General features: G+C 47.6%; 1 long non-coding RNA gene across 1 annotated transcript; it reads left to right on the forward strand.

The window, feature by feature from the left end:
* The first annotated feature begins 899 nt into the window (after positions 1–899).
* Positions 900–11,556, forward strand: LOC118618112. The gene is made up of 3 exons (XR_004957004.1): positions 900–949; positions 1,254–1,357; positions 11,508–11,556. It is a non-coding gene; the product is annotated as an uncharacterized LOC118618112 (long non-coding RNA).
* The last annotated feature ends 14,185 nt before the right edge of the window (positions 11,557–25,741 follow it).

Here is a 25,741-nt window from a genome sequence, read left to right on the forward strand (position 1 = left end):
AGATAGAGTGGGAGGGAGAGAGAGGAAGGGAGAGAGAGAGAGAAACATCGACGTGAAGGGACACATCGAGTGGCTGCCACCCACACGACCAACCAGGGCCGGGGACAAACTGCAACCGAAGTACGTGCCCTTAGCGGGAACCGAACCCGGGTTTCTCCGGACCGCAGGCTGACGCTCTAACCGCTGAGCCAAACTGGCCAGGGCCGAGGTACGTGCCTTTAACGGGAACTGAACCCAGGACTCCCTGGTCTGCGGGCCGACGCTCTAACCGCTGAGCCAAACTGTCCAGGGCTGTAATGTATCTCTGTGTCTCTAGCAGGAAAAATTATTACCCCCATATAAAGATGAGAAAACTGAGGTGCAAAAGAACCTAAAACTAGGTCTAAAAATAAGGGAAATAAAAAATTGCCACTAGGTACGCCCTATGGTAATAACACTTCCAGGCAAGATCCACTGATGGTTGCTAAAATTAGTGGGAGAAAATTTAATGGGAAACAAAATCTCAAAGTATCTCCCCAGCATATTTGTTAATTATAAAGGAAAAATATAAAAGTGGAGAAACCTGGCAGACACCACTTTGACCAAGGGCTCAAGGTTAAGATCACTAATAGTAACCCTACTGTGTTATGTACCTCCTGACGTGTTGCACTGAGTAGGGCACAAGATGGCTTCTCACATCAGTGTAATCATGATAAAACCCCAGACAAACCCAAACTGAGACAGTCTGTAGAATCCCACAGAGCTATATGAACCAGAACCCAGAGCTTATATCCTTTTCACTCTAATCAGGAGAGTTATGGATGCCACAGATATGGGGGTGCTTCCTTTCTGAGGTGGGGGGCCCATTGCTGACTGGATAGGCACCCGCCTCACTGCTTGGGACTCACTACTTCAGCGTGCTCTGTTACTGGAATGCACATCTCCTTGCCTGAGGCTTTCTCCGAAGCATGTAAGTGGTTCTGTTTGTGCTGGCCAGAGACCACCCCCAGGCAGCCCTGGATCAACGACTGATGGGAGTAGATATATAAGCATTCCAGCTCCCTTTCCCCCTAGGGGGAGGGGGGAATGGGGGTAACACTGGGGCATGCTCTACATCAGTTCTGAGTTCCTCTGTGGAATCGAGCTCTAGCTGCCTATACTGGTAACTTGTTAACAATGCACTTTTATTGGCTGCCTTCCCTTCCTTGTCTTACTTCCCCCTCCCCTACCGGTGTTTCCTGGCATCACTTCTTAATTAAACTACTTGCATCCAGTTTCTTGTTTCAGAGTCTGCTTCTGGCTGGGGAGGACCTAAACTATGGCAACTGTTAAAGGGCATCATTATCCTTCAGTCACAGACAGACTGCAACCAGCAAAGGTATTATGCATGGGCAGCACCAAACAGGGCTGCCATGAACTACTCGACTGGCGTTGTATAGATCAATCCCTGTATTATTTTCCTATTACTGCTGTTGCTTAAAACAGATGTGTCACCTCGCAGTTTTGGAGGTCAGAAGTCTCAAATGGGATTCACTGTGCCAAAACCTAGGGGTTGGCAGCTCTGTGTTCCTTCTGGAGGTTTTGTCTAGGAGAGGACCTTTTCCTTGCCTTTTCAACTTCTCGAGGTTTCTTGTATTCCTTGGCTTGTAGCCCCTTTCTCCATCTTCAAATTTAGAGTGTAACACCTTTACATTTCTCTCTTTCTCCACTGTTCCTATCATTACATCCTCTCTGACCCTCCTGCCTCCCTCTTTCCTTTACCAGGACCCTTGTGGCTCTATCAGACCAACCTGGATAATCCATGATAATCTCCCCAACTCAAAATCCTTAATTTAAAAAAATTTTTTTAGCCCTGGCCGGTTTGGCTCAGCGGTTAGAGCGTCGGCCTGCGGTCCGGAGAGACCCGGGTTCGGTTCCCGCTAAGGGCATGTACTTCGGTTGCAGTTTGTCCCCGGCCCTGGTTGGTCGTGCGGGTGGCAGCCACTCGATGTGTCCCTTCACGTCGATGTTTCTCTCTCTCTCTCCCTCCTATTCTATCTGTACAAAAAATGGAAAAATATCCTCGGGTGAGGATTAAAAAAAAAAAAAATTTTTTTTAAATTAATTTTTAGAAAAAGAGGAACGCAGGGGGAGAAAGAGAAACATTGATGTGAGAGGAAAACATTGATTGGCTGCCTCCTGCACGCCCCCTACCAGGGATTGAGCCCGTAACCTGAATGTGTCCTGACTAGGAATTGAACTGGCAATGTCTTGGTGCACAGGATGACGCCCATCCAACTGAGCCACGCTGACCTGGACTCAAAATCCTTAATTTAGTCTCATCACAGAGACCCTTATGCCACATAAGGTAACATATTCACAGGTTCTGAGGATTAGGATGTGGACTTCTTGGGTGGGAGGACATTATTTTGCTTACCACAGTGTCCACAGTTAAGGGTACAGAATAAAGGGGCTGTGAGTTGGCAACACTGGCCCAGAGTAAGTCACCACTGGGGGAAGGTGACAAAAGGGACTATGATATAGAATGAAGAAATACACAGAGGAAGACATATTTCAGTGGAGATATATGTATATATATGCTTAAATATATGTAATGTTATATATATGAAGTGTGCATGTATAGTGTATGTGTATGTGTGTGTGTATATGTGTATGTGTGTGTGTTTATGTGTGCCTATGTGTGTGTATCTGGGGGAGGGAGGTGCAGGAAGTGAGAGGAGGATGATAAAAACAGGGGCCTGGGAGGAACAAGAACAATAAGGAGACAGGTAGGGTAGGTCTACTTCTGAGGAAGTGGCCCTGTCTGAGGTGGGACTGCAGAGGCAGGGAGAGGGTGGAGCCCATGGATTTTACAGAGAGAATTTTTAAAGGCTGCCAAGAATGCACATGTGATAAAAATAGAGGAAGGGAGTGTTGCCCGGAGCTCCAGGCCAGCCAGAGGGTGGGTGGAGCCTTCTCACGGTGTCCAGGACGGTGGGGAGAGAGGAGGAGGCAGGGCTCCGAGACCAGAGAGGGGAAAAAGAAAGAGAAACTAGGTTTGTTATGGGAAACGGGGCTATCGTTTTATACTTGGAAGTGCCTGCGTGTGATGAGTGTAAGCATGGGGTTTGGTAGCAGGTTGGGGAAGAATTATAAATTTGCAACTGCGGTAAAGCCTTTTGTTCCTGTTAAAAATTCTCTGTGTGTAGCAAGTGAGATTCATCCATGAATTCATGTAATAAACACTGAGCTGCTGCCAGACACGAGGCAAAGTTCTCTGCACTGGAGATGCAAACTGCGGGCAAACAAGGGGAGTGAATGGAGTCAGGGAATCAGATGTGATAGAAATAGAATGATAGGGATGTGAAGGGGCCAGAGGGTGAGTGGATGAGGCGGAAAAGACTTTTGTTGGCAGGGGATAATGTGAGGTTTTCAGTTACTGTCACCTGCTGGGGGAGGCTTGCCCGCTCTCGCCCTCCAGCCCACCGGGCCAGGGGAGCAGCTCTGAAGCATGTTCCCCACTCTTCTCCTCCTTGGAGCCCTTCTTTTTTTTCTTCCCTCCTCCTCTTCTGTTCCCCATCTCCTTGCCCATAAACCACCTCTCATGTCTCTCAAGGAACTTGGGAGGACCGAGGCTGGAAGAGACAGTGATGTGGCTTCCTTCTATTGCTTCCATCTTATCTTTCTACCCTTTGGATCCTTCCATAGTCATCGGGACTGACAAATAGTACTTTCTTGTGCTCCACCCAAACCTCTACAGAAAAGTCAGTGCCTTAGACAGTGGTCATCCCCACAGAAAGACACACCTTTGGGAGACAGCATGGCCTTGCTGACGGCGTGATTTCACACTTCAAGCTTCCAGAACGAAGGTGCATGGGGAAGGAAGGAAGAAGCAGTGAAGGAGACAGAGGTCAGAGAGAATCAGAGAAAACCGAGGAGCCCTCACTCAGTGAGCTGGAGGAAGAAATGGGGGGTGGACAGCTGTCTTGTGGACTGCTGCACAGTGGCCACTGTCCCACTCTGCACCCAGCCTGCTGCCTGGGTCTGGCATTCCAGGACAGAGAGAATAGATTCCGATTTCATTTGGTGGGTTTTGTCTTAGCCCTGGCCTCTGAGCAGTAGGAGCTGAAAGACCTTATCCCCTCCAGTCCATCTGTCTAGTTCTTCATTTGGCCTACCCCTTCTCTCTTTTGCTCCCCCCCCCCACTGCCTCCTCCTCTCTCTTCTCCAGCTCCCCTCCTCCTGAGGTCCCCACTGCAAGGAGGACCGACCTGCCCATGGAGAGGCCCAGGTGGAAAGGCAGCCTGGAGCAGAGGAAGCTCTGGGGAGCAAGAGTGGTGCAGGGCAGAGGGAGCTCCTCTTTGCTTCCTGCTTTGGCCTGAATAGTTCCCCTGAGTCTTTATGAAGGGCATGCAGCCAAAGGCCCTGGGAGAAGGTAGATTCATATCCTTGTAAATTATGTGGTTATGAGGGCGGGAATTTCACATGTGGCTTTTTGCACAATCAGGTTGTCAGGTAGTTAGTCCATTAGAGGCTCATAAAGTCTTCAGCTGCTCTGACTCACAGCATGAGGCAGCAGGGATGGAGCTCTGAGGAGGAACCTGCCTGTGTGGTGTCAGGTGGAGACACTCTGGGGCCTGAGTGTCACAGAATCCTGGGCTTTACAGTAAGTCTGAGTTCAAGTCTTGATCCCACCCCCTTGCCTGCTGTGTGATCTTGGGCAAGTAGCTAACCCGCCCTGAGCTTTTGTTTTCACGTTAGGGCAATGGTTTGAAGGTGGAGGGTTGGCCCGGGGCAGTGCAGCTACTGCTCTGCCAGGTCCCTGAGGAGGGTGATACATGGGTGTGGCCGCCGGTTTCCAGAGTCTAATCCTTAGATTTCCCTCAGCAGTTTAGTGGCTGGCACTTTGGCAAACAGTTGGACAGTATCTAGTGAACTCCCTGTATCTGTTTCCTAGGACTGTCATAACCAAGTACAGTCAAACCTCAGTTCTTGAACGTCTCCATTTCGAACAATTCGGTTCTTAACCAAGTTGTTCACAGAGAAATTTTAAACAATTGGCTCACACAATTTTGGAAGCTGATAAGTACTTAATCTGAAGGGTGAGCCACAACCAGGCTGGAGACTCAAGGAAGGGCTTATGTTACAGTTCAAGTCCAAAGGTCATTTGCGTGCAGAATTTTCTTTTGCTTGGGGGAGGTCAGGTTCTTTCCCTAGTCAGGCCTTCAGCGGACTGAATGAGGCCCACCCACAGCATAGAGAACAGTCTGCTTTACCCAAAGTCCACTGATTTGAATATACTCTAATCCCAAAACACCAGCAATATCCCGAATAATGTTTGATCAAATGTCTGGGCACCCATGGCCCAGCCAAGCTGACACACAAAATTGACCTCCTCACTAAACTTACTTTAACCAGCAATAGGAATGGTAGCTTCCCATCACCGAGGAGTTACCTTGTGTTGAGGGCCTTATGCTTACTTCCCAGTCTACCTGTGTGGTAAGTTTTATGCTCATTTTGTAACAGGATAGTAAGAAACTGGGAAAATTCTTGGGCAAGTAGAAACTGAGACAAGAAAATTAAATAGGGCCAAACAGTTTGGGCAGTTTGCCACCAGTTTGCAGAAAGACCTTATCTTCCCGGACCAGTTTACAGAGGAGTCAACTGAATCTTGCCCAGTGTAATAGCTGATGTCAGTGCCCTACCTGGGTCTCTTTCCCCACGTGCTGCAGTGTGGTGGCTGAAAGCAGATGCCCTTGACCAGCACCTTCTGGTAACTTATTTCCTCCTCTCCTACCCCTCATCCCCTATTCCCCGGGAGTAGGCAATGACTGATTGATACAGGGGGATAAGAGCCTGGCCTGCTAACCTCAAGGGAGATCAGCTCTGGACTATTCAGCCCGCAGAACTCCAAGAGGGATCAGGCTAAGGTTAGATTTCACTGAGACCCCTGTCTTTGGTGAGCATCTTCCCCAGCCCTGCCCTGCTTCCTTCCCTCCCTTCTCCTGAGATAATTTCCTCAGTAAATCGTGTGCGCGTGAATCCCCATCTCTGATTCTAGAAAATGTAATCTAAGACATTCATGAGTGAGGAATTTAAAGCCAGGTGTAGCTGACTTCAAGGCCAGCCCAATGACCCCCTGCATCATCCATGGCTTGGTGGCTTTGTCACCTTTACCCTCCATGTGTACCCTTTGCTGCTGGCTCATTCCACAAAACCAGGCACCGGCAACAGACTGCCCAGTTAGGGATCTCCGCGGGGCAGGGAGGGGCAAGGTAAAGTCTGTGCTTGCAGGTCTGAGAGTCTCATCCCCCGGGCTTCTCAGAGCAGAGAGTTGCTGGCTTTCAGGAGCAGGAAGCCAATGTGCTGCAACAGGAATGTATTCAGAGTCCTGAGCGGCTCCAGGGAGAGAGCGTCAGCCAGATCCCGCGGGCAGGCCACCTGGTCAGCAGGCTCCAGGCCTAGGCTGTGGTCCGAAGCCCCCATTCCAGCCCCCTGCCTGTGGGAGTGCTGAATCACCACCCTGGGAAGGCTTCTCTGGATTTTTCCATAACTTGGAGGTTTGGAAGTGTCCCAGTCATGCCTGCTCCAGTTAGAATTTCGCCTTGTTTTTCCCAGGCAGCCTCCAGCCCTCTCTGAGAGACAGCTGCTCAAGGACAACAAATAAGTGGGAATCAGCCTTCCCAGGTGGCGGTGAGAGAGTCTGGACCTGAGAAGGTGGAGTCAATTCCGGCAGAGGAATGGCTGGGAGGTTGCTGGGGGTGGGGGAAGGGCCCCAAAGAGCCCCTACTCCACCTGACTGGAGAAGACCACAAAGGATGGGGCCACCAATAGGCAGAAGGCCTCTCCTTTTTAAAAAATCCTCACTGGAGAATATTTTTTCATTTATCTTCAGATAGAGTGGGAAGGAGGGAGATGGAGGGAGAGAGAGAGAAACATCGATGTGAGAGGGACACATCGACTGGTTGCCGCCTGTATGACCCCAACCAGGGCCGGGGACAACCGCAATTGAGGTTTGTGCCCTTGGCTGGAATAGAACCTGTGACTCTTTGGTCTGTGGGCCGATGCTCTAACCACTGAGCCAAACCGACCAGGGCAGCCTGAGCTTCTTAACAGAGGTTCATGAGGTGACCACTAGTGTGGCATGGGTGGTCTCACCAAAGGTGGAGTCTTAGGCTGCTTTCCCACAGGATCACAGCCTGAGACAAAGATTCAAGTACAAGAAGCTTATTTGTAAAGTGGTCCCAAGACCTCTAGTAGGAGATTCAGGAATGAGACAAGGAAGAGAAGGAAGCTGATGGAAGGTGCACTTCAGTCACTCTGGGTGGCTGGAGCCTAATCCTGCTCAGGAAGTTTGGGAGACAGTGCAGAGCACACAGCCGAGTTGTGGCATCTGAGGGGCCGGGGAGCTGGGTAGTTATACAGCAACTCCCATCAGCCATTAGTTGAGGGCTACTGAAGTAGGATATTAAATCCCTGGTTACAGATAAACAGAAAGGGAGCAAGTGGCCAGAGAAAGCTCTCAGGCAGAAAAATAACAGGTACTGGTGGTTGGAAGTGGTAAAATCTAAAAGCAGTATTTGCTATTCATGTGGTTCCCAAACTGAGACTTTTCATTGAAAATCAGGGCAGCCTAACCTTTCCCAGTGTGCAGTTCTCTGTACAATGCCAGCAGCCTCGCCCCTAGGGGCATAGGATGTGTAGTCCCTGTTCTAGACCAAAGAATCAGAACCCTAGTGATTAAATTAGTAAACACTTATTTCATACTTGCTATAGACCAGGTGCTCTGGTAATTGCTTTATATGCATGACCTCATTTAATTTTCGCAACCCTGTGAATATGATCTCTGAAGTTCAGAGAGATTAAGTAGTTTGCCTAAGGTCACAGGGACAGTGTAATAGACTGTTTGTGTCCCTCCAAAATTCATATGTTAAAATCTTAACTCCCTATGCGATGGTATTAGGAGATAGGGTCTTTGGGGGGTAATCGGGTCATTAGGCGGAGCTCACATGAATGGATTAGTGACTTTGTAAGAAAAGATACAAGAGAAATTGCTTCCTCTGTTGTTCACCTTGTGAGGATACAACAAGAAGATGGCCATCTGCAAGCCAGGTAGTAGGCCCTCAGCAGACACCAGATCTGCCAGCACCTTAATCTTGGACTTATCAGCCTCCAGAACTGTGGGAAATAAATGTATGTGGTTTAAGTCACCCTGTCTAGCAGCCCGAACTAAGACAGGTCCTACCCAGGCATGCCTGCTGTCACTGCCCTCTCTCACAACCGTGACAGATGTCACTAATTCATCACCAGCTCTTTTAGACAGGGATTTACAACTCCTTTTCAAACAGTGAGTTCTCACCCGGCTGGTGTGGCTCAGTGGTTGAGCATTGACCCATGTACCAAGAGGTCATAGGTTTGGTTCCTGGTCAGGGCACACGCCTAGGTTGTGGGCCAAATCCCCAGTGGGGGGCATGGAGGAGGCGGCCAATCGATATTCTCTCTCATCGATGTTTCTATCTCTCCCTCTCCCTTCCTCTGTCTCTAAAGACAATAAAGAAAAAAACAAAAACAAAAAAACAGAGTGAGTTCTCTAGTTACTCCCTGTAACATAATCCCAGAATACTCTCTGATAAACACTTAGCATAAGAACTCACACACAATAGGCTCAATAAATGGAAGCTATTAGTATTATTACTGTTGCCACTTAGAGATCAAACCCATTGGCCAAAACTTCCTTGACCCTCAGAGAGACAGGCTTTGTCAGATTCATTCCTCTGCAGTAGCGATAAAGAGTAGGAATAGAGCCCAGCTAGTGTGGCTCAGTGGTTGAGCACTGACCCATTCACCAAGAGGTCACAGGTTTGATTCCTGGTCAGGGCACATGCTCAGGTTGTGGGCCTGATGCCCAGTGGAGGGCATGCAGGAGGTGGCCAATTGACGTTCTCTCCCATTGATGTTTCTATCTGTCCCTCTCCCTTCCTCTCTCTCTCTCTAATATATATATGAAGAGTAGAAGTGGAGGGGAAGAGCTGTGAATAGCTAGAAGTTGGGGTAATTTGAAAGGGGTTGATTTTGGAGCCTGGGTCCTACCAGGAGGGAGGCCTGGGCGATGTGAGTCAGGAGGATTGATGGGAGCTTGGTGTCCAGGAGAAGCTGACAAGGGAGGAGAGAAGTGAGAGGTGCTAAAATTGTCCCCTGTTCCTTGTCCTCTGTGGGTAGGTCCTTGTCACCAGAAAGGGCATGCTCAGTCTCCAACTACTTCCTTTCATTTGGCCTTCCTCTTGCCTCACCTTTGCTTCTAGTACCCACTCAGCATCAGAGATGAGGACTGACCTCCAGGACTCCCAGTGGCTTGTCCCCATATTTCTCCCTGGTCTAGACTCCAGTGAGGGAGGGGTCCTTGTGGAGAAAGGCCAGAGGCTGTTCTCAAAGCAGCCAGTGAGTGGTTGAGGGTTTTGCTTGAAAACCTGGGGTTTGACAGATTCTGTGCCAGGATCGCCTTTGCCCTATGTAGCAGAGTGATTTTTAAATGGTCCTGATTCTCCATGGCTCCCTGAATCCACATCCTTTATGATCTCATAGTTCATCCCATTGAGAGGTGGAGTCTGTTTCCTGACCCCTTGAATCTGGTCTGGATTTGTGGCTTGCTTTGCTGATGGGAGGTGATAGGAGTTGTTGAGCCCTTTCGGAGCCTTGCCTGTTTCTGTTTGCTCTCTTGAATGCTGCCATGACCACGTGAACATGCTCAGACTAGCCTGCTGGAGGACAAGAGACCATGTGGAACAGAGACAATCTTCCTAGCTGAAGCCATCTTACACCTGCCACCGGCTGGGACCCAAATGTGTCAGACAGCCCAGCCCAAATCAGCAAAGATACCTACTTGATCTGTAGCTGACCATGGACACAAGAGTGATTCTGGACAATATAAGACTGCCTAGCTGACCCATACACTCATGAATACTAATAAATGCTTATTTTCAACCACCAAGTTTTGGAAGGATCTGTTACCCTGTACTAACTAACTGATACACTCAAACCCCAGGGGTCAATCCTCCTTCCCTTGCCCCAGCTGGACACTCAGTCTGGCCTAAAACATAATAGCAGCCTCCAGCCTGACCAAGGCTCCCACAGAAGCTGCCTTGTGGCCAACAACCAGCTCTCTCTTTGGCTTTCTCCCTGTCAGTGAGACTGCCCTGGCACTCCCCCATCTTTTCCTTGTGTTCCTCTTTGAGAGCACTAATCCATGTGTGCGTGGTGTATGTGGTGTGTGTGTGTGTGTGTGTGTGTGTGTGTGTGTACATGTGCACTTATGCATGTGCACCTGTGAGCTCTAAGGTGCATCCCATGCCTTGTGTTCAGTCTCTTCCTCTGGCTGAGGACTCCCTGAAGCTGAGGCTATGCTTTGTCCCTAGAAGACGTTTCCTATACAGGGACCTCATTCCTTGAAAGCTGCTCCTGCCTAGCGCTCAGCCTAGGTTGTAAGGATCCAACTCTGTGGGTTCAGGTCAATCCCATTAACTTCCCTGCGCTCTACTAAGTCCAGCAGGCTGGTTCACCACAACCCCCACCTACCCAGCTGAAACTAGACCTCCTGGCTGGGTCAGCTTGCCCTGCAGCTGCCCTCAGCAGCTCTCATCCTGCCAAGGGCTCTTCCTGCCCCATGGCTTTCCCTTGTGAACTGGGCTGGTCATGGGACAAGCTCCTCCTGGCTGTCTGATCACCGGTATGGGGAGACTTGATGAATCAGAGTGACTTAGGACACTGTCCAGACCTCTTTGACACTCAGTTCTGGGCTCTCTCCACACAGCATTTACCAGCCAGGGAGTTTGGTTTCAACCACAGAAATGGCTCGGAGAGGCCTAAGCAGAAGAGGAATTTATTAGGAGATTACAGGGTGACTGATGGGATTGATCTGCAGGACTGACCACGGGAGGAATGTGGCTGGGCACTGCTGCTGCTGGCACCACTGTCTTTGACTGTGGCCATGTTCTCAACTGTCTCTGCTTTCTATAGCCTCACCCCGGACTCTGAGGTCTGGGAAGTATTCCCAAGAGGAGGAGCTTGGTTCTGGTCCTTTGTGCCCCTCCTGGTCATACTCTTCTCCTCCCCGGAGGAAATGACTGTCCTGGTGTTAGCTCACTTCTTCCTGTTCTTGAATGACACATAAAAGAATCATACAGCCCTGCCAGTGTGGCTCAGTGGATTGAGTGTTGTCCCTTGGACTGAGAGGTCCTGGCTCAATTCCCGGTCAGGCACATGCCTGGGTTGCAGGCTCATTCCCAGGTGGGAGCGTGCAGGAGGCAGCCAATCGGTGTTTCTCTCTCATATAGACATTTCTATCTCTCTCTCCCTTCCTCCCTCTCTAAAAATCAATAAAAACATATTTAAAAAAAAGAAAAAGGAATCACACAATTTGTGCTCTTTTGTGTACGGTTAATTTTGTGTAGCATAATGCATTGGAGATTCATCCAGGTTGTGTGCATTAGTAGTTTGTTCCTTTTTCTTGCTGAATATTTCTTTTAAAGTATGTTTTTATTTTTGTTTTTTAGAGAGAGAAGAAGAAAAAAAGATCGGTCGACTGCCTCCTACACAACCCCCACTGGGGATCAAGCCCGAAACCCCGGCATGTGACCTGACTGGGAATTGAACCGGGACCTCTCTGTCCATGGGATGACATTCAATTCACTGAGCCACACTGGCCAGGTTTTCTTGCTGAATATTATTTCATTATGTGGATAGACTATAATTTGTTTATTCTCTTGTTGGTAGACATTTGGATTGTCTCTAGTTCTTATAAATAAAACTATAAACATTCATGTACAAGTCTTTCTGTGGTCAAACATCATTTTTCTCCCAGAGTGTTTTTGGGAACAGAAACTCATATGCTATTTTATTATTATTGAATCAACTGTTTATAAAGATCAGAATAGTTATTACTCTCAAAGTCCTAGAGAATAAAAACAATTATTAAACCACCTTAAACAAATATGAGGACTGTAAAGTCTCCCAGAGTTTTGATGTGCTGTCCTGTCCCACTAGAAAACTTCCCTGCGAAGTTAGCCACAGACTTCAGCTAGAAAAACAGATGAGATGAATTTCCCCCATGAAGTTATAATTCATATCCAAGACAGAACTCCTCATATATCCCTAAACTCCCTCCTTCTGCAGTCTTCCCCATCTCATTGTGTTTCTGGACTAGTTACTTGGGCCAGAAGCCTTGACTCCTCTCTTTGCTCACATCTTTCAACTGTGCCATCAGCAACCCCATCATATTTGCCTTCAAAGCACCTGACCACTTATTTCCTGCATGGCTACCAGCTGGTCTGGACCACCATCACCCGTCACCTGGATCTCTGCAGCATGTTCTCCTCTGCTTCTACCCTAGTTTCTCTCCCACACCCTCATCCCCACCCTCATCTCACCACAGCAGCCAGAGTAACCCTTCTGAGGCTTAATGAGACTGTTCTGTCTTTGTTTGAAATCCTCCCTTGGCTCCTACCTCACTCTAAGCAAAAGTCACAGTCCTCACAATATCTACAAAACCCCACGCGATCTCCTCCTGCTACTTCTCTCCTATCGTCCCCCTTCTGGTTCTCCTCTTTGGTCACAACTGCTTGTTTCTTTAATATGCCAAGGATGATCCTGCCTCTGGACTTTTGCATTGGCCATTTTCCTCTGAATAGAAAACTCTTCGCCTAGAGATCCACATAGCTCCCTCCTTTACTTTCCTTCAGGCCTATCGACTTTACCAGCACTAACTATCAACTGTCACAGCACTCACCATCATCTGATACAGTCTATTTACTGGTTGATGTGTTTGTTGTCTGTCTTCCCCATCAGCATGTTAGCTCCATGAGGGCAGGAACATCGTTAGTTTGCACTTGTGTTGCCAGTGCCAGAATAGCATTGGCCATGTCATAGACACCAAATGCGAGACACAGAGGGCCTACAGCACACCTAACAGTGTATTCCATCTTGAGCTTACTATTTAGGTGTAAAAAAGTATTAAAAAAAATCCTCACCTGAGGATATTTTTCCATCAATTTTTAGATAGAATGGGAGAAAGGGAGAGAGAGAGAGAGGAACATTGATGTGAGAGAGACACATTGATTAATTGCCTCCTGCACGACCCTGACTAAGGTTGGGAATCTAACCTGCAACCAAGGTATGTGCCCTTGACTGGGAATCAAACCTTCAACTCTTCAGTCCGTGGGCAGAGGCTCTAACCACTTAGCAAAACCAGCCAGGGCAAAAAAAAAAAAAAAAAAAAAGGTATTTTTAAATTGAATTTATTGGGATGACATTGGCTAATAGGTGTTGGATTCTTGAAGAGATTGCTAAGAACATCCTTTGGGCCTTCAGAGATTTAGCTAATTTTGTCTCAAATCCCCAGTCTCACAGTCTATGTGAGTCCAGTGCAGGCTCGGGGACTAGAAGAAGCTTTGGGAAATGATGAGATGGACCTGGGTCTGGGAGGGTAGGTGGAGTTTGGGTAGGCAGAGGACAGAAGGACAGCATGAGTTGGAGTAGGGTGGTGCCACTTGAGATACGTAAGGGGCATTGCCCTGGCTAGTTTTGCTCAGCAGTTAGAGCATCAGCCCGTGGACCAGAGTCCTGGGTTTGGTTCCTACTAAGGGCATGTACCTTGGTTGCAGTTTGTCCCCGGCCCTGGTTGGGGACGTATGGGTGGCAACCACTTGACATGTCTCTCTTATGTCGATGTTTCTCTCTCTCTTCCTCCTTCTCTCCCTCCCATTCTATCTGAAGATAAATGCAAAAATGTCCTCTGGTGAGGATAAAAAAAAAAGATACAAAGGGCCCATCATTCAAGGGAAACTCCACACACTCTTAGTTTCCCACATTTCTGGGCTGCTCATGCATGAAGGCCAGGCAGGCTCCCTTGGTGGGGTTCCACCAGGCTGTATTGGAGAAGTCCCAAGACAGGTTGAAGCCTTCCCAGAAAAGCTCAGCTCATTACTGGCTAGAGGAAGAGGTTTGACCAAAGGTTTCTGAGGTAGTGCCCAAAGGCTGTCCAACACACTCATCTTTACAATGAGGTCTCCACTCCACAGAGATGCTGCAAAGATTGGGCTGAAGTCCATACCTAGATAATAAATGAACTGGGTTTCGGTTTCTGAGGCCCTCTTAAGGGCAAGGGCTGTGGTCAACATGGCACCTCCTCTCCAGAGTAGAGGGCTAAGGGAGGGCCAAGGCCCAGGGAAAGCCTGGAAGGGAACCAGGCAAAAAGGGGCTCTGCCATATTGGTTCACTGGGGCTGGCAGAGAGGCCTAAGCAAGACAGCAGGGAAGATAAAGTGTTCTAGACGACAAAGAGGAAGGGGCCTGGAGTGATCCCCTGGACCTGGAGTGAAGGGAAGGGGCTCCTAAAAGGTGCTCTCGTGAGGGGAAGGAAACTGATGAGGCCACCAAGACGGAGCAGAAAAGGTGTGAGGGAATCCTGACAGCGCTCTGCTCAGCATGGTGTTAGGCACCTTGTAGGTCCTGCATGATAACAGCAGTCATGTTCCTTTACCATTACTGATCATCACCATGGGTCTATTCTCAGGGATATCAATCAATTTGATAGCAGCCCCTGACTTTTATGTGTATTACAGACTAGCCAAGGATTCTTAATTTAAGATCCTGTGGATACAATTTAGGGGCCTGTGAAAAAATTACATCTATATTTTGCTCTAAATTAAATCAAACATTTCCCTCAATTATGTACATAGCAACAAATTACACAGCTGAGTCTTTGTTCCCAATAAAAGCCACAAATATTTTCATATCACATTACAGTTATAAATATTTTGAAAGATCATTTATACTTCAAAATTATAGTAGTTATTAAGTCCCTCTCCACTAGACCTTGTTATGTAGTGTATCAAGGAAGAAGCACATATAATATTACACATTTAAAAATATTGGGATAGAGTCCAAAAAGAAGGAATATAAAAAAAATAGATATTATAATTTATAGCTATTGCCATACTCTTTTATGAGTTTTGACAGTTTTGAATATAGTTCTATGTCTATTTCTACCCTAGTTAAATAAAAATAATCCAAACAAAATAAAACATACTGACACCTTGCAAGCTGTACCATGTCATAAAAAGTTAACAAGTTTCATGTCAAAAACTTAATGACAGTTACTGCTCAAACTACAAATTAAAAAGAGAATAACAATATAAATGTATATATCTTTATTTGTTCAAAATAAAATGTTAATACTTTTCTGTTAAAAATATTTTGATAACAGTATTTCAATATAATTGGTTTCTTTTATAACCTGATGTATTTTATTTCATGCATTTCAAAATGTATTCTTAAAGGAGTCTATAGGCTTCACCAGACAAAAAGTTCAAGAATCCCTGCACTAGAGAAGAAATGGCCAATCTATCTTGACTGATATGCTGGAACCTCTCTGTCTGAACCAATGGCAGACATTATTCATCAACCACGGCAGTCTTTTCAGCAGATCCCAGATGCTCGTCAGACATCTACTGATAGATCTGTATAGACATATGAGGTCAAGCTTCTCTGCACTTCCTGGTAGATAATGAACTATATGTACCAATGCATTATAAAGCAAGGCAGGATAAAGATATGATTCAGTGCTTCTTTGGCCAGTAAAACAAATTAGAGAAAAGTTAGAGCCAACAATGCCAAAGGCATTTGAACAACAAGACACACTATCCTGGAAGACTCCAGAGTGAGGAATTGAAGGAAGGACATAATTTTGAGAAATGGAGAAAGGAGGGTGAAATGGTATTCAGGGGTGGGGTGGGGGGCAATGGTGGGAAGGAAGACTGTATAAGAGGCTCAAGGATGGAAACAGCAAGAAATATCAGAGGACACCACGGAGACCAGGATGTGGAAAATTTGTGGTAAATGAAGCTAAAGTAGCAACTTCTAAGAAGGCTTTGAACACTTGGGATGAGGAGTTTGGTCTGGGAAGTCCCTGAGAGTCAGTGGGCAGAGGACAAAGAGTGTATCAGTTCACTTTTGCTGTGTGACAAAGCACCGCAGAATCTAGTGATTTAAAACCACAATTATTTATGATTTCTCATTAATCTATGGATTGGCTGAGTGGTTCTTCTGGTCTGGGTTGGCTTAACAGATTAGGGTGACTCCCTCATGCATCTTTGGTCAGTGATGGGTAGTGTGGAGGCTGGTTGATTCAGGATGGCCTCAGCTCACAGTTGATATGAGGCTGGGCTGTTGCCTGGGCCAATGTGGATGCCTGGGCCACATGGTTTCTTGTCCCTCAGAAGGCTAGCCAGGGCTTGTTCCCATGGTAGCCGGACAGATTTCCAAAAGAGGTGGAAATACATATGGCCTCTTGAGGCTCAGAACTGACACTTTATCACTTCTACCATGTTCTGTTGGCCAAAGCAATTCACGAGGTTAGCCCAGATTTAAGGGGTGGGAAAATAGATCCCACCTTTTTTTTTTTTAAATCCTCACCCGAGGACATTTGTTCATTTTTTGTTCAGATAGAGTGGGAGGGAGAGAAAGGAAGAAAGAGAGAGAGAGAGAGAAACATTGACGTGAAAGGACGTGAAAGGGACACATCGCGTGACTGCCACCTGCACGACCAACCAGGGCTGGAGATAAACTGCAACTGAGGTGCGTGCCCTTAGCGGGAACTGAACACGGGTCTATCTGGACCACAGGCCGACGCTCTAACCACTGTGGCAAACCGGCCAGGGCAGATCCCACCTCTTTTTTTTTTTTTTTATCCTCACCCGAGGACATTTTTCCATTTTTTTGCACAGATAGAGTGGGAGGGAGAGAGAGGAAGAGAGAGAGAGGGAAACATCGATGTGAAAGGGACACATCGAGTGGCTGCCACCTGCACGACCAACCAGGGCCGGGGACAAACTGCAACAGAGGTACATGCCCTTAGTGGGAACCGAACCCGGGTCTCTCCGGACCGCAGGCGGATGCTCTACCCACTGAGCCAAACCGGCCAGGGCCAGATCCCACCTCTTGATGGGAGGAGATATAAAGTTAAATTGCAAAGAGTGTGGATATGGAAAGAGGAATAATTGTGGCAAGATTTGCAATTAATCTACCACAGAAGATTTGAGGTCAGTTGGAACATAAACTAGTAAGAAAAGGGCACCAAAGATAGGGGGATTGACTGGGAAGAACCACAGTAGTGATTGGACAGAGAGGGACAGGATATTTGTCCAGACTCTAAGATGGGTAGATCTGGGATTGGGGACAACAGAAGCAATGGGGAGGAAATGAGTCTCTGAATTTGGAGCCAGGCAAGAGATTGGCAAGGGACACAACCATTCACAGAGCTAGGATGTCAATAGGTGGCTGCTGGAGAAAGGCCTGTCTGATTTGGAGCCCGGCACTGGAAGGGCCTTTTGATCTTGGGAGATGGCAGCCTTGAGCCCTGAGGCCTCTGCCACCTATAGGCTGGGAGATCTTGCCAAGCCCTTTGACATTCCTGGAGTTGGTGTTCCCCTCAGTAGAGTAGGGGGTGGGAATTCTAACCTAGCAGGGCAATTAGATGACAAACTGAGGCACAATATGCAGAAGTATTTTGTAAACTCTTTGGGGCTGAACACTTATTAGTAGTTTCATGGCTTGGTTTTGTTTTTAATTTAGGAGATATTAGCCTTTTAGGGATGGTGGCTAGGAGGGACCTAGGAAGGAGAATGAAGGGGAAGAAGAGGGCTCAGGGTTCTCTTTTCAGGAAAGGGATGCAGTTAGGAGGTGGGAGGAGTAGAAGGATCCGGAAAGGAGAGAGAGTTTGGCCTGTACAGAGTCCCTCCAGCTTGGGGTAGGGGCAAGCCACAGGAGAGCTGCAGTGTGGGCAGTCACTCATGGCTGTTCTGTGCACGCTTAGATGGGATCAGAGGGTTGGGAGCTGGAGAGGCTAGCAGTATGGTGAGAGAAGTTAGTCTCCTTGCTTCGTTCTCCAACTGCAAAATCCTGGGTGGTCTGGACTGAAGTCAGCACAGCTCCCCCTCCTTTCTCTATTCCCTGCTGCTCTAAAAAGTCCAGTGGCGTCACTGCTTCCAGATGTGGCCTGCAGATGTGGCCTGGATCTGTTCCAGGTGGATCAAGGATGCAGAGGCAGCAGCCAAGCTCCTGGCTTTTCCTCCTCCCTCCTCCAACGGGGCCTGCTTGATGCTTTCCGTTCTGTCCCCTGCCTTCCTTCCACCACTAGGTCAGTGTACCAGGTATCCAGAGGCACTGGTGGATGCATAAATAAATACCAGTTACAAATAAACCTGAGGCAGACAGATGCATCTTTATTCATGTTGGAAAGAACTTATATTTGGGGCAGTGGAGAACTCTCAAATGTTTCCGTTCTAAGTAGTCCCGGTGGCTCCAGCAGGCGGAAGTGAGCTGTCTCCTTGGCTGGGGACCCACCAGGGCACTGGGCTCCTGGCCAGCCAGGGCCCAGGAGGAGCTGCCGAAAACCTCCCCTGTAATGGGAACAGCCTGGGTTCTGGTGTCTCACCAGGATAGAGTCCCAATTAGGGGGAGAAAGGCAGCTGTTTTATCAGTAGTAGACCATGAAAACCAGGTGGTGCTGGTAGGAGCCAGTGCTCTGGTCGCCTAGACCAGCCTGCATCAAAGAGTACCGTGTGCTCGAATTCCCTAGGGCTTTTGTTAAAATGCAGATTCTGACTCAGTCCATCTGGGGTGGGACCTGAGAGCCTGCGTTTCTCACTAGCTCTCAGGTGATTCCTATGCTGCCTGTCTGTGGACCACATTTTGAGTAGCAAAGGCTTTAGCCTGGACATCTAAAACATGTCTAAACTTGCCTGGCCGGTGTAGTTCAGTGGTTGAGTGTTGATCCATGCACCAAGAGGTCACCAGTTTGATTCTCGGTCAGGGCACATGCCCAGGCTGTGGGTCGAATCCCCAGTGCGGGGCATGCAGGAGGTGGCAGGCAATCAATGTTCTCTCTCATTGATGTTTCCATCTCTCTCTAACTCTCCCTTTCTCTCTCTCTCTAAAGTCAATAAAGAAAAAAATAAAAAATAAAACATATCTAAACTTTCTGACACTTCTTTATTTGTTTCTGCAGGTTTTCCTGTTGTTATTGTTGTTTGTTTGTTTTAATTAAAAAACTACCAAAAGTAGACAATGAAAATCTCCTATTTTTGTCCTCAGCAACCCAGTAATCCCTTCCCACAGCTGACCAGTATTGTTGGTTTGGGTTTATGTCCTCCCGGAGATATTTTATGATGATACAAATGAGTAGATGTATATTCTTCTCTCTCCTTGTCCTGTTTTGGGTATTATCTGATATTTATTATTTTGCATTTTTCACTTACCATACCTTGGCCATTGTTCCAGTTTCTTCTTTCTTTTTGAAAGTTGCAGTTTCATTATGACCATAACTCACGGAACAAATCCCTTGTTGATGGATACTTGGTTGTGTCCAATCTGTTGCTCTTGAGGATAGTGGCACAATTAGTACCTTAGTATCTTATCACTTCCTGTAGGTGTGAGTCTCTCTGAAAGATAAAGGCCTGTATGAGTGGAAATGCAGGGTCAAAGGCTACATGATTTTGTACTTTTGATGAATATTGTCAAAAGGACCAATGAGAGAGAGGGCCTCTTTCCCTAGTCTCCCAATGCCACGTGTTACCAAATTCCTGACCTTTGCCAATTTGAAATGTAAAAAAATGATAACTGTATCTACCCAGTGTGGATCAGTGGATTGAGCGTCATCCCATGGAATAAGAGATCCTGGTTGTATTCCTGCTCAGGGCACATGCCCGGGTTTCAGGCTCGATCCCCAGTAGGGGGCATGCAGGAGGCAGCTGATGAATGTTTCTCTCTCACATTAATGTTTCTATCTCTCTTTCCCTTTCTCTCTCTCTAAAAAATCAATAAAAACATATGTAAAAAGAAACGACGACTGCTCTTTTGAAACTCCTTCCTTAGCTTCCATGGTTCTCTTCAACTATTTATTTGTCAGAGGGTCATTCATCTTCTCTGGGCAGCCACCTTAGCAGGTGCTGGGGACCCGGGGGAAAACACACAAATAATTCCTGCACTTTCTTCTAGTAGTGAACACAAACAATTGACTCGTAATTCCTGATGAGCATGCAGAATGTTATAATAAGTGGGTGACTTTTTAAGACGGTGCCTCTCAAACTTCAATGTGCTCAGGCATCAACCTGAGGAACTTGTTAAGAGGCAGATTTCTAATTCAGTGAGCATGGGGTGAGGAGTGAGATTCTGTAGCTCTAACAAGCTCCCCAGTGAAGCTGGGCTGCTGGTCCTGGGACTATATTTTGAGTAGCGAGGGCCTACCTAGAACAGAGGTTGGCAAGCTTTTTCTGTAAAGGACCAGATGGTAAATACTTTGGCTCTCTGTTGGCGCTACTCAACTCTGCCTTTGAAAGCCGCCTTGGACAATAGGTAAATGAATGGGTGTGGCTGTGTTCCAGTAAAGACTTGTTTACAAACTAAGCAGTGGGAAGGATTTGGCCGGCAGGCCATGGTTTGCTGACCACTGGCCAATACCATGAGCATCCAGTAACTGCTTGTTGAAGGGACTCAATGAAGGGTGCTATTTGAGCAGTTACAGGTGTTGAACTTATGTAGGTGTCTGGTCAGAGTCCTACCAGAAAGAGAAACCAGGGTTCAAATAGAGATAATTAAATGCAGGGAATTGGTCACACAGGTAATGAATGGAAGAGCTGAGAAGTCAACCCGGGACAGCCCAGAGATTAACAATAGTAGGAAGCTGTTTCTACTTAGAGGAAGAGAAGGAAGGAGGAAGTGGTGTTATTGGGGTTCAGGTCACCCAGTAGGAGCTGGAACCATGACGGGTATACCTATTGGGAGCCTGGACCATGGACGAAACCCTGGGAAGAAATACCTTGGAATCTTTTTTTTTTTTTTTAATTTTATTTATTGATTTTAGAGAGATAGGAAGGAAGAGGGAGAGAGAAATAGAAACATCGACAAGAGAGAACACTGACTGGCCGCCTCCTGCATGCCCCCCATTGGGGATTTGGCCCACAACCTGGGCATGTGCCCTGATGGGTAATCAAACCAGTGACCTCTTGGTGCATGGGTCGATGCTCAACCACTGAGCCACACTGGCTGGGCTACCCTGGCATCTTTCTTCTTCTTGCCCTTCTGTCTTCTACCCATTGGCCAAACCCAGCTGCCTGTAGGGACTAGTCTATCATGTAGAACTAAGCAAGAGAAGTCCAGGCCTGGTCTGAGGCCTAACAGGCCAAGGTCCAGCTGAAGGGATATTTAAAATGAGATCCGAAGTGTAGGTGGTTGACTAGGTGTATGAGGGAAGATAGGTGGGTATTTCAGGCACAGAGAGCAGGCATAGGATGTGAGGGGGTGAGTGTGTGGGATGAGGCTGCAGGGAGGCCACTCCCAAAAGCAGGATGGAATTTATGCTTTAGAACAGGACTTGGCAAAACTCTTTGTCACATAGTTTTCTTTGTTTTATTTAAAAACAAGATGTAAAAAGGTAAAAAACCATTCTTAGCTCAGAGGCCTGTTTGCTTTAGTAGTTTGCCAGTCTGTTTCAGAAAGAGCCACGTTTAGAAGGATGAATTGGGGTGGACAGGAAGTCGAGAGAAGAGACACAGAGGCCGGAAGGGAGGCTGCCACAGATGCCAGGCAGGAGACGGGAGTCCTAATGGGGACCGTCGTGGAGGAGAGAGGGATGAGCTGCAGCTGCGGAGTGGACAGGAGGTAGATGTAGGATGAATGGCTGGTCTGAGCAGATGGCCTGGGCCGGGTATGGAAGGATGTGCCAATGGACACATTGAATACTCCCCTGATTAGTCTGGAACCTCTGCCTCGCTTGCTTCAGGGAGCGAGAGGATCCTGTCACCCTGTCAATGGTGTACTTTCATCCCTGCCCCCCTTAATGTAGACGGGTACAGGAGCAGGTCGCACTGCTCTCAGCAGGCCATACGGGGCTGCCCAGCTGTGGGTGACTCACTGGTTACTCTTCGTACAACATGGGTACTGAGCATCTCCTGTTTTGTTTTAGGCTGTGGCTGCTATTCCAGGACAGTAGAGGAAGTCCCACCAACATCCATTACTCCCTGTGGCCTCAGGGCTGGGAAGTCCCTCACCCAGCCCTGGGCTCAGACACCTGCCGGTAGCCCTGCCATCATTCTGACCACAGGCTAATTATGGCATAGACAGGGCTGGGATGTCTTATTTGGATTCCCCCAGAAGCAGAGACAAGGAGTTCATTGCACTGAAAGGGAGTAGGGAAGTGAGATGAGGAGGGAAGCAACCCAATACCCGGTGCATTTTGGAGCTAGTTACCACTGTGGGCAATAGGAACTTAGTCCTTTTGGGGTGCTTTGGGCTTCACAGTAGAACACACGCCCCAGAGCAGTCCTGTGAGTTACAGATAAAGTGCTTCTCCAAGGGATGTTAATTCCCTTCCACTTGCATGGCTACGTGGCTTCCTGCAGCTCAGGAAAGAAAGCTCTCAGGTGCAGATGTGCAGACATAGTAGGAAGGCAGCTGGAGACTCCTGGAAAGGTGAGGCCCTAGGAGATGGGGAGGGTGCCTGTGGAACAGGCTGTAAGCATGGTTATCATCTCGTCAACAAACGGGGAAACTGAAAAGCAAAGTGACAGTCCCAAATCATTCCAAATCACACAGTAGGGGTGTAACAAATGAGGGCTGGAGCTCAGAGCTCGTGGATTCAGTGTCTTCCATTATTTGTTGTTGTTGTCTTCACCTGAGAATATTTTTTCCATTGATTTTTAACAGAGAGTGGAAGGAACAGAGGGAGAGAGAGAGAGAAACATCACTGTGAGAGACACATTGATTGACTGTCTCCCGTACAACACTGACCAGGGCTGGGGATTGAACCTGCAGCCCTTCAGTCTGAGGGCTGGTGCTCTAACTGCTGAGCCAAGCTGGCCAGGGCTCTTCCACTATTTTTAAATCAGCCCATGCTGTTAGCGTCTCTAGGCAGGAGAGGCCCTGCCCTCAGAGTCTCATAGGCTGATTTCAGTTGCCCCACCGACTTACCTGCTACATTCCCTCCCTTAAATACTCACCAATTCCTGAGTCTACCCAGAGTCCAGAGCCTGCAGGACATATACATGTGGTGAGGCTTGGCTTCTTTACCAAGAGCCTACAAGGGGCTTGGAGTCTGGAGAGAAGGGTAAGCAGGAGACAGAGTAGGCCTAGGAGTTGAGAGGTATCCAACTGGTCAAGCAGAGGCAGAGACAGAATGAAGCAGATCAGCATGTAGGGCACTCAAGGGGTCTGTGAAGTGGACTGGGCAGGCCTGAGCTCCATGCTCCTTGTCCTGGTTGCTTGGGACCTAGGACCTTTGTGTAGCTGGGAGCAGACGGCCCACGTCTCAGCACTGAAGACTGTGTTCAAAGTGAAGCACAAGCCAACCCCTCAGTTGTTCGTTCATTTGGTGAACACTTACAGGGGCCCAGTATATCACAGTCATTGTGCCAGCTACCTTGGGGAACACGTGGATGAATCGGACTATTGGCTGCGTTCACACCCGGTGCATCCTGTAGGAGTAAGACAATAGTCTTCCACCTGAACTCTCCATTCTGCAGTGAGTCCTGACAGCACTGCCCTCAGGGAAACCCTAGTCTGCGGGAGGAGACTTACTCCCAAATCCTGGTGTGCAATTTCTCCCTGCTCACAGAGACTTAGAAATAGTTTTGTTTCTGAAGTCTTTGATACCCAATAGGGAGGGGCGGGGCAACTGGAAGCTCCACCTCATTGGCTCAGTAGAACCCCCATGAAATCTCATCTCATTCCTGTAATAGGTCATTAGTGAAGATGGCTATAGCATTTCCCTCCCTGTGCCTCAACCGTTGCAATGTGGCTTTGTAGCTCCTCCCATCAGGAGTTTATTCCTCAATCCTTCGATTTGGGCTGGTTCTCCAAATTAGTCAAGATTCTCCAGAGAAACAGAATCAACAAGAAAGAGAGAGAGAGAAAGAGAAAAGAAATGTGTGTGTGTGTGTGTGTGTGTGTGTGTGTGTGTGCCTGTGTATACATGCTCTGTCTGTCTATCCATCCATCCATAGAAAGAGATTTTAAGAAATTAACTTATGTTATTGTGGTGATTAGGTAAGTCCAAAAATCTGATGGAGGAGGCTGGCAGGCTGGAGACTCAGGGAAGAGTTGCAGTTCAACTTGAAAGGCAGTCTTCTGGCAGAATTCTTTCTTGCTTGGGGGTGGGGGAGGCACCTCAGGAGAGTTGGGGGGGGGGTCCTATTAAGGCCTTCACTGATTGGATAAGGTTCACCTATGGAGAGCAATTTGCTTTACTCAAAGTCCAATGACTTAAACTGTAATCTCATCCAAAAAACATCTTAACAGAAACATTCAGAATAGTGTTCAACTAAACATCTGTACACTGAGGCCCTGCCAAGTTGACACAAAAATGAACCATTATAGCTGGCCTATCACTTGTTTTGGGCATAGAATGTGGTGAAAGTGGTGGTATATGAGTCCTGAGCCTAGTCCCCAACAGGCCTTCTCAATTCCACTCACTTTCTTGGAATTTTTCCCAGCCACATGTGATCAGTCTTGGGCTAGACACTGGAGGATGAGACCATGTAGAACATAAATGATTCATGCCAGCTGATGCCAGTTACCACCCACCCTGGAGCTGATTGCATATGTACAGGGATCCTAGCCAAGATTAAAGGCCCAGCCCAAATTGCTGACCCATAGAACTGTGAGTTAAATACATAGTTCTCATTTTAGGCCACTAAGTTTTGGAGTGGTTTGTTATACAGCAAAAGCTAACTGATACATAGTCCAAATTCTGTAGTGCCCCCTGGGTATCCTATCAGTCTGCCACCTTAGCTGATGGAGAGGACACAGGCAAACAGAGGGCTTATTTCAGGTTATTATAAGGCACTGTGGGTATCTATATTCATTGATTGCATCCGTACAAACAGTGTTCCACCCGGATATTTAAATATAGCTTTGCTTGCCCAGCTGCCATGGCTCACTGGTTGAGCGTCGACCCATACAGCAAGAGGTGGCCGGTTCGACTTCCGGTCAGGGCACACGCCCAGGTTGTGGGCCAAATCCCCAGTGGGGGCATGCAGGAGGCGGCCAATCGATGTTCTCTTTCATCGATGTTTCCCTTTCTCCCTACCTCTCCCTTCTTTCTCTCAAATCATTAAAGAAATAAAGAAAAAAAATACAATAAATATAGCTCTGCTCAAGCACACTGTGCCTGGTTGGCTCCCACGATAATGTGTCAGAACAGAGGAGGGGCGATTGGCAGCCAGAAGGCCACGTGCTGGGGGTTGAGGAAGGCCAAGGGCTGGGTCCTGGGACCATCTCTGTGCGCCTGGGGAAGCTTCAGGGATGCACTATAGAATGGAGAACAGGAAAGAACTTGGGGTGGTGGTGGTAGCAAACTTGGGTCAGGGTCTACTTCTCTTGCTCATCATGTTTGTGTTCCGGGGCCAGTGGCCTCACCATTCAGAGACTCAGTTCTTCAAGGACAGAGTTAGGTATTGTAGGAGCTGAAGCTGATACAAGTTGGGAGTTTCCTTTAAGCAGAAGAATACAAAACTATGATTATAAAATTGCAGGACTTTGGAAGGAGCCCAGGCGAGTGAGCTTAAGCTCTCTTAGCTTTGCAGTAAATCGCTCCTGGCGTCCTCACCAGCAAAATAGGAGAGTTAATAATAGTAAATGAATAGGATTGTTTTGAAGGTCAAATGAATGCACCATTCACAGTGGGCATCCTAGTAGGTGGCATCTAGCAGAAAGACAGCTTTGCATGGAATGACCCG

Source organism: Molossus molossus, unplaced genomic scaffold, assembly GCF_014108415.1.
Source record: "Molossus molossus isolate mMolMol1 unplaced genomic scaffold, mMolMol1.p scaffold_m16_p_6, whole genome shotgun sequence".
In the NCBI taxonomy this organism is placed as follows: domain Eukaryota; kingdom Metazoa; phylum Chordata; class Mammalia; order Chiroptera; family Molossidae; genus Molossus; species Molossus molossus.